This window comes from Lygodium microphyllum, chromosome 21, assembly GCF_053477565.2.
Source record: "Lygodium microphyllum isolate KBCC chromosome 21, Lygodium_microphyllum_v1.1.10, whole genome shotgun sequence".
NCBI classification, from domain to species: domain Eukaryota; kingdom Viridiplantae; phylum Streptophyta; class Polypodiopsida; order Schizaeales; family Lygodiaceae; genus Lygodium; species Lygodium microphyllum.
In genome coordinates, this window is record NC_141155.1 from 77,590,134 (window position 1) to 77,600,184 (window position 10,051).

A 10,051-nucleotide genomic window follows, 5' to 3' on the forward strand; every position below is an offset into this window, starting at 1 on the left:
TACGAGCGATGTATGTGTGTCATCTCGGATATCTTGATCCAAGCTGATCCACTCCCCTCGCAAAAGTCGCCATCTTCTATATCGAAAGCGAACGCACAAAGTTTGTCTAGCAATGAAATACCTGTAATAAAAACAAAAATAATGGTAAGTGATCAATGCGACTAACATAACAATTCATCTAAGCGAGACCTATGTCAATTAAATCAAGGTATGCAAAGTAGTAAAAAAGTTTTACCTGAATGTAATATCAGATTGGTTGACCCTGCACTCAATCGTCTCATCAAAATGTGTTCTTTTGACTTCCCAAGACTCACCCAATAGCTGACTCATCCATTCCTCGGATGGACACTTGCATTGATAAGTAATCTTTGTTTTCTTCAAAACATCACATGAACCAAACAAATGTGCAAACAATGAGAATGGAATAAACCAATTAAGATGCACATCTTTGGAGCCTGTGGTGGGTTTCATAGCACTATTGATGTCAGATTTTATCTTCGACTTGCAAGCTCCTGACAACTCCAAGCTACCAATGAACCATTCACCACTAGACAATGGCGGCAATGGGACATGCTGCAATCTCTGGCTTTCTACCACATACAATGAATTATAAAAAAAGATATTTTGAGTGGCAAGTTGACTTGTAGAGGTATTATCATAGATCAAAGAACCTATCTCTTCATGCCAAACATGTATCTTGCCGCTTAAACATTCCACATTCTGCCATTCATGCAAAGTCGATGGATATAGAGCTGTCAATCAAACAAGACTGAATTAGAATACTGCAAAGACTTTTAAAAACAACTCTGATACAAAATAATAATCAATGATAAAATTTAACAACTTACTGTTTTGTTTATAATTTGCAATGTTGTTCTCGTCGTGTACAGAGATTTGTTTATGCGTATAAACATGTTGAATCAACACTTCTGTTACTGCACTTGTGCCATTAAACACTTTTCTGAACTCTAGAATTCTACCTTTCCAATGTTTGCTAGGGTTTGCAACATCCTTGCGCTTGACCTTGAAACTCCCTCGAGTACTTGGGTGCATCAAAATCCAATCCAACTTATAATACTTATCACAAATCCAATTACCGCCATTATCTTTCCTATTGAAGACCTCCACTGCAAGTATGCTACTGATATTTTTCCTCCGTGAAGACATCTGTAACAACCAAATACAAAAGTTACCTATTAACATGTGTATAATTTGCAAATGTTATCTCCAAATGAAATTAAATTTAAATGGATCAATTTAAAAAAGAAACATTGTACCTGTAATTTCTTTCACAAAGATCCCTAGATATGTTGAACAAGAAGTTGACTTATAGTAAGACCATTGTTCCTTCACTGACAGATTCCTGTAGTACAAAAACAAAAGAAATATTGGGTCAACACATACATATAACTTATATAGGCTTTGTCCAAATGCGTTGAAATTTAACCATGGAACAGTAGTAAAAAATGGCAATATACCTGTGGCTTTCTCTGCAAAAAATCCCAAAGATATTGTAGAAGTTGAGTTCTTAATAAATCATTGTTCTTCACCCTCGGAGATTCTTGGAGTAAAAAAACAAAGGAAAGCTCAGTATGCATGTAACTTGTATACATTTTGTCTAAACGAGATAAAATTTAACAGTGGAGCAACAAAAAAACAAGACAATATACCTGTAACTTTGTTTACAGAGAAACCCTAAGATGTTGAAGAAGAAGTTGAGTGTTCAAAATCCCAAAGATGTTGTAGAAGTTGAGTTCTTAATAAATCATTGTTCTTCACCCTCGGAGATTCTTGGAGTAAAAAAACAAAGGAAAGCTCAGTATGCATGTAACTTGTATACATTTTGTCTAAACGAGATAAAATTTAACAGTGGAGCAACAAAAAAACAAGACAATATACCTGTAACTTTGTTTACAGAGAAACCCTAAGATGTTGAAGAAGAAGTTGAGTGTTCAAAATCCCAAAGATGTTGTAGAAGTTGAGTTCTTAATAAATCATTGTTCTTCACCCTCGGAGATTCTTGGAGTAAAAAAACAAAGGAAATCTCAATATGCATGTAACTTGTATACATTTTGTCTAAACGAGATAAAATTTAACAGTGGAGCAACAAAAAAAAAGACAATATACCTGTAACTTTGTTTACAGAGAAACCCTAAGATGTTGAAGAAGAAGTTGAGTATTCAAAATGTCACTATTATTGACTGTAAGAGACTCCTAGAGCATCAAAACAAAAGAAATTACATGTCAGAGAATGCACATAACTTGCACAGGTTTTCTCCAAACGAGATAAAACTTTACCATAGAACATCTATGGAAGAGAAAAATATACTTGTAGAGTTTTGTGAAGAGAATCTTAGGGCTTTGGTAAAACAAGCTCTGCTCTCATGAAACACATGAATCTCTCTCTGTGCTTGTGCAAAGCAAATGAAATTTTACAGGGTTACAGACATGGCAAGAAACAGTGAGGCTGTAAAATTTCGTCAGGAAAGAAGAAGCGGGGAAAGAGATATGACAAATTTGAGTTCCGCCTAAAAAAGAGGGGGAAACTGAAAAGGGGAGAAAAGAAAAGTCAAACATAAAAAATAAGAAAATGAAAATTCGAGGCACAAACTTCCAAGAAGTGACAGCTTTGTACTCCCCTTTTCCCTTATTTTATTGCTGAGGGAAGATTTGGTCCAAGATATGGCTAGAAGATTCATGTTACATGAATCTGGAATCCCAGCTCTCTCATTGGTTAGGCCTATATTTGTTTATTCACTCCTTAAGGGGCAAAAAAGAGAGTCCATATTTCTCCTAATGTTTCATATCCTCAACAAAGCATCCATGAGGATTAAATCTGACCTGTAAGCCCTGCTCAACCATTTGACCAACAGAAACCAGATTCTTGGTGATATTCGGGACATGAAATACATCGGACAGGTATTTCTTTTTCCCATCCTGCATAGACAAGGGAACTTTTCCAATCTGCACAATAGGATGTGCAATATCATCACCAGTCTCCAGAAATCCTGGTTTTTCCATTTTCCTTGCATCCTCCATCCATTCTGTATGACCTGTCATGTGGTTTGATGCACCTGAGTCAACATACCATACATCATTGCTTTCTTCTGCACTTGTCACAGAATTGTTCATGTGCTGTACCATGAACAAATGCTCATTTCTGTCATCACCATGTCTACTAGAAGATGCATAATTCCCTTGTTGCAGTTTTCCATTCATGATGTCATTCTGCTTTTTATAGCAGTCTTTAGCCATATGACCCATTTTACCACAGTAGTAGCATTCAACATTACTGTTTGCATTTTGACCTCTTTGCCATCCACCACGACCTCTTTGGCTCCCCCTACCTCTAGAGTTACCACGTCCTCCTCCATAGGACTGGTTTTCTTGAGTTTGCTGCATATTCTGATTTCTACCACGGCCTCCAAATCGGCCTCCTCTACCTCTGCCTCTACCTCTTCCAGCATTTGAGTAGAAGACAGCTTCTTTTGAAGTTCCTCCTGAAGAAGATGCACCACCATTTCTCTGCTCCTCAGAAATTAGAAGAGCAATCAACTCCTCAAAATCAGGAAATCTTTCACGAACTGAAATGGATGTCCGAAACTACGCATAATCCTTTCCTAGACCATTCAAGGTCACAGAAACTAAATCATCATCTTCCACTGGCGACCCAATGGAAGCAAGTGCATCTGCAATCTTCTTCACCTTCATGTGGTAGTCATTGATGCTCATACTTTCTCTTTGCACATTATGCAACTCTTGCTTGAGCTGCATTTTCCTGGCTTGCGTATTTGTGCTATACATTTTTGACAAAGTATCCCATGCCTCCTTTGGCGTACTTGCATCCTGAATATGCACAATCATAGAGTCTGAAATACTGATAGACAGCCAGTACATAACTTTCCTGGCTCTCTCATGCCATGCTTTGAATGCCTGCATTTGCTATTGATTGGGAACATCAGGAAGAACTGGTTCTTCTTCATTTCCTGCAACAAATTCCCAATATCCTTTTCCCATAAGGAAATTCGTCATTCTAAACTTCCATGCTTGGAAGTTGTTCTTGTCAAGCTTTTCAGTGACAATCTATGAGAGAGAATCAGATGCCATTAGAGAACACTGCAAAAAGTTATGTCACTGCAAAGAACACAGCTTCAGCCTCACAAGGGCTAATCTGCAAAACTGACAAAAGTGGTATTTGACCACACAGTAACTCTCTAGTGACGATTTTGCATCAACAGGCAACAAGGATGATTCTGTAACTCCCAATGTCTCTGCACACAAGCATACGATGCAATTTCTACAGTAACTTTTCACCGACCTGTAGAACAGTGGTCGCACAGCATAAAACTGGGCCTTTTCCTGAGTGTGTGCAGAAAACTTCCGCCTCCAAAACAGGCCCCGAAATGGCCTCAATTCAAAAAAACAGGGTCGCGAGGGGCTAAAGCCCTCTCTCGCAGTATATACTGCCCTCTTGCTTCACCGCGAAGGGCGTCTCAACCTGAGACAATGCACTCTTGCAATTTCCGGCTGTGCTACCTGCAGAGATCTGCTCCCAAAACAGAAAATGAAAGCAACACTGCTCCTCTTACCAGAACGCCGCGAGCTTGGCTTGCTTTCTTGAGCTCCTTACCACGAACAAGGCTCTGATACCATGTAAAGATTGTGGGAGAGAAGGAAGGAGTCTCACTTGTAGCTTTCTTGCTTGCACAATGGGGGAATACACACAAGGGTGGAGGCTGAAAACAGTTTTTCTCTTCTTAGTTGTGTAAGCCAAAAGAACTCACATACAAAGAAATAGAAGAACCCTATATATGGGTCTCAAACCAAACTCAACTAACTAAGGTGGCATACTAACTGAGCCACGAACTAGAGTAGATAAGGATAGCTGTCATGTAGCTATTATTCATGGGCGGTGTACCAACCGCGTCTGCAACTGACAAGTCGGTGACATAAATACACAACGGTCACCCTGGCGTATCACAAGTGGAGCTCGATATCTCAACATGGCTGTCCCAAAGACAGTATGCCTTGGATATGTTGTCCAAGTATGGTATGACAGCATGCAAACCACTTTCAGTCCCATTGGAGCAGAATGTAAAGTTGAGTGCTGATGTTGGGGATGAGATAGAAGACCCTACTATGTTCAGGAGGATAGTGGGGAGTTTGATCTACATGACCATTACAAGGCCAGACTTGAGCTACAGTGTTGGTCTTGTGATTCAGTTTATGCAAGTACCTAGAAAGCCACATTTGGATGCAGTCAGATGCATATTGAGATATGCGAAGTCCACATTACATTATAGACTTTTCCATGATGCAAGTACAGATGTACATGTGTTTGGATACACAGATGCAGATTGGGCTAGTAGTATGTCTGATAGAAGATCTACTAGCGGATACATGTTCTCTCTTGGTAGTGTAGCAATTAATTGGAGTAGTAAAAAGCAATCTACAGTTGCTTTGTTGAGTACAGAGGCTGAGTATAGAGGTGCTGTTGTTGCAGCATGTAAGGTAGTATGGCTGCAAAAGTTATTGGCTGATTTAGATGTGCAAGTGGAAGGTCCAGTTGTCATTTATTGTGACAACATGAGAGGTATAAAATTGGCTAGGAACCCTGAGTTCCATGCCAGGACAAAACATATTGAGGTACACTACCACTTTGTGAGAGAGAAGGTACTAGCAAGTGAGATTGACTTGGTGTATGTTAGCACACAGGATCGGATAGCTTACATCTTCATGAAGGCATTGGGTACAGAGAAGCTTCAAAAGTTTCGAGGATCTTCTTCCTCTTATCCCAAAGTACGAGAGGCCACTTGCTCCACTAGTTGATATTATTGTAAGAACATAGAGCACTCTACCTACACTTCTACTAGCACATTAACTTCTCCATCTAGAAAAGTAGGAAGTCCATGAAAACTAGCCCATATTGGGCATTCAATTTGCAAGACCTCCTCAGGACTAAAATCAACAAGCCATGGAAGCATGTAAACAAGGCTCATTTTAAGCCAATCAAGTGAACCCAAAACCCAATCTCTTTTTGCTTTAGATGAAAGCAAGACCCAAAAGATACCTCATGGCAAGCAAAAAAATGTGAGCACCACTTTGATCTAGAGGTGACCCAAAACAATCTAGCAAACTCATCCTCAAGGGGGACTTTTCCTTAAAATACATGTACATGTTGCATAGAGAATACTTAGCATTGATTTGCGGAATGCATGGAAACAAGGATACCACTCATGCACATATCACTTGCTTCCCAAATTCTATTATGACTCTCTTTTAATTCTCATTGAAATATTTTTTGTCACCCCACATCTTCTTCTCTAGCTCTTCCATATACATGCTAGCAATGACAATGTTAGCATAATCCCTCTCCATCCCATTGCCTTGCTTGTATTGCTTTATGTTTGTGCTATGTGTTCCATCATCTCTTACTCCTTTTTCACCCCCCTGAATATGCTACACGCATGAAAGGTGGAGCATATGCCACATGTTGGTAGGAAATGTTGCTTTTCTAATGAACTTAATACAACTACCCTGGTTAATAGACCATGTGCCATGATTGTCTATTGAGAGCTCCCCTCTTCAAGTTTCCACATACTTAAGAGGTTCTATGTCTTTCATTTAAGGAAAAGGCTATTACAATTTGAATTGTTTCTATTTTTCTAATGCTCCTTGTTTGTAAGGGGCGGCTCAAATAACTTTTGATAACTATTTGCACTTGTATGGATGTTAGGTATATCCCACACTTCAAGGGGAATTTATTGGGAATTTCAAGATTTAGAGCCATGGCATTGAGTTGAATTGAATGAGATTCTTCTTTGTTTTAATGTGACAATGAAATATTTATATTGTTAAAAATGATATTTTATTTGTGGATGTATAAACTATTTGTGCTATGTGAGTAAGAATTAAAAATGATCAAAATGCACAAATGTATCTTACAGCACATGTACATTTTGGATGCATACAAACATATCCATTACAAGTGTGTATCAGCATTGTCTTATTTGAGATTGACTACATGGCTAACCATCAATTGTAACCATCAATTGTGATATATTACATCACAATTATAAGCACGACTATGTTAAATGTTATATTACAAATTTGTTTTGATTTGCTACAATGCATGCACATTATCCTATGATGCATAGCTTCATAATTTTATCTAATAAACATAGCTATATTAGGTGATATATAGAAATTCTCCTTGCTTTACCATATAGGCACTTATTTGACTAGTTATAGCTTCACATCTATCTAGCAAAATTAAAAACCTTGTTCCGATTTAAAAAATCCTAGTTCCTAACCAGAAAAGTTTGTGGATTTACTAGATATAAACCTATTTACCATCTTGGTTAGTGTCTAATCTATTTTCTTATTGGCAATTGCATTCAATTCCACCATCTTCTTCACCCATCCATGTCCATACTGCTTGAGCCTCTACTCTGCACAGCAAGCCAATGGTGTCCTTTTTTTCCCAAGTCCCTCTATGCCACCTTTGTCTCTCTCAACCAGTTGCCCCTACCCTAGCCTTCAAAGGTAGGAATTTTGCATGTCCTCATCTCTACCTATTGGCAATAGCTGAGATCAGTTACCATGCCTCACAGCCTATGGTGGGGCTGCCATTGTTGCAACCTGCAACTAGTAGCCGCTATCGATATGCAAGGCCGATGCACCACCTTTCGCCTTGTTGGGTTTGACTTGGCTTGTGCCATGCGACTTGGCTAGGATGTATGTCAGCCGTGTGATGTGCTGAGCTGTCACTCCTCATTGCGACCAATCACTACATCAGCTACACAATCCCCCAATAGCCATGCCAATCGCCTCTATCTTCTTCTCATGGTCGATAGATCAATCTTTTAAGCCAAAGGTTTCAAATTACATTTAAAAATATATTCTTTATTGATTCACACTCAATTCCCCACCACCCAAGCATAATTTGTGACCAATTTTGGGAATTTCCATCAAAATCACCCAATCCACCTTAAATTCCATAAAAATTCTGGGGCTTCCCATTATTTCTTGCAAATTCTTCACCGAGCTTAAGAAATTCGCACCAGTCACCATCAATAAATTTTGTGTTTTCCATCAAATTGGCCAAATTACACTCTAATTTCCTCGCCAAATTTGGGGCTTTTCTTAAATTTGGTATTCTTTGTCAAAATTGAGGCTCAATTCATCAATACGCATAAGATTTTACATCATTTGGATACAAATTTCACAAAAAACTTAAATTTCTCTTCAATATCTTGATAAAATCTAGGGTTTTTTGTCATTGAAACTCAATTTCATCCAAATTTCTTCAAAGAATTTGTGAATTTTTTGAAAGTTATCAAATTCCTTCAAAATTGAGACTCAATCCACCTTGATATGTAGCATTTGACACCAATTGGATCATACTTTTATCTATTTTTTTCAAAATCTCTTCAAATTTTGGGTAAAATTTGGAGCTTTTACCAATTTCACTTTCCTAGCACTGCAAATGTAGGGCTTTTGCCTAATTTCACTTTTCTAGCACTACAAATGTAGGGCTTTTGCCTAAAGATTATACTTAATTTTCATTCAAATGTCAATATAATCCATCTATTCATGGTACTTGTTTTTCTATCATTGATGTAGGTTCTACTTTTTGGTATTTCAACAGTGGTGCATTCATGCACATCATCTCTTGTCGATAATTATTTTTATCTCTCTCTCGTGTTTGTAAGGGGATACAATCATGTGTGCTAACAATGCCTCTTATTTATGCAGTTAAAGGCATTGCTCCTGTGCAAGTTGTCTCTATTTCGAACACTCCTTTAACATTGCACAATGTTCTATATGTGCCAAAAATTAAGAATAATCTCATTTCCATTTCAACCATTGCAACTTTAGGGATTTGCATCATTTTTTATGGCTCCCAATGTGTGGTATATGATGATCAAGTTTATTCTCCCATTGTCTTGGCAATCATCTTCACTAAAGTCTCTATCATCTTGATAAATATGATCAGCACAACTTGCTAAAAATCCTATTGATAGTGCCTTATTAACAAGTGAAACTTTCCAAATACACATTAAGAAAGGATATGGTCAAAGATCTTCCAAAATTTCACTTGCCATTAAATCACATTTGTGAAGGTTGATTACTTGATAAGATGCATCGATTATCCTTTCTTAAGGACTCTCAAGTTCATTCTCCATCTATTTTGCATCTTTTCCACATTGTTTGTGGTCATGTAATCTCCTGGTGGATCCTATATTTTGTCATGTTTGATGACAAATCTCGACTCACTTGGGTATATGGGTTGAAGTCTAAGTCTAAAGTCTTCTCTTGCTTCAAGACTTTTATTGTTCTAGTGGAGAACCAAATTTTCTTTTGTATTTAGACCCTTTGCACTCATATGAGGGGGTGAATATCTTTCCAAATTGTTTTTTAAAGTATCTTGCATCAAGGTACACATCATCATTGCACCATCCATTACTCCCCATAAGAAAATGGAGTAGTAGAATGGAAAAATAGGTTATGTTTGATGCCATAATATGTGTTGCTTCTATTCTGAGCAAGTGTCCCATAAGATCTTTATACACTGTCACTCCTTATGAGGCATGGACTAACTCCAATCCTTCTCTCTCTCATATGAGGGCTTACTGCTCATTGGCATACGCTCATGTGCCCTCTCAAAAAAGACACAAGCTAGATAACAAGGTATCTCATTGATATTCATCAAATACAATGTTGAAAGCAAATGATACTAGATTTATGCTTTAGACATCTTTGATAGCCTACTACCACTTTTCCATAATGGTTCAATGGTTGATCCTTCTTCTTAGCTGTCATTTCCACAACAACCTATAGATACATCACAATAGTCGATTTAGCCTAATTTAGAACCACAATAGCATCACTATAATCTTATCTGATGACCAACCTCCTATTCATGATCACTTGGAGCACACAAGTTGTTAGGGGTAAAGGTGCATGCACCTACATTACCGTGCACTTACTTCATACACTACAACCACACATATGTACACTACAGGTGGCAGGTATCCATCAGTATCAC

General features: G+C 37.9%; 1 long non-coding RNA gene across 1 annotated transcript; it reads right to left on the reverse strand.

The window, feature by feature from the left end:
* Positions 1 to 683: 683 nt before the first annotated feature.
* On the reverse strand, positions 684 to 1,563 carry LOC148018178 (uncharacterized). The gene is made up of 3 exons (XR_015687612.1): positions 1,479 to 1,563; positions 1,278 to 1,363; positions 684 to 1,167 (listed from the first exon to the last, which is right to left on the reverse strand). It is a non-coding gene; the product is annotated as an uncharacterized LOC148018178 (long non-coding RNA).
* Positions 1,564 to 10,051: the final 8,488 nt, after the last annotated feature.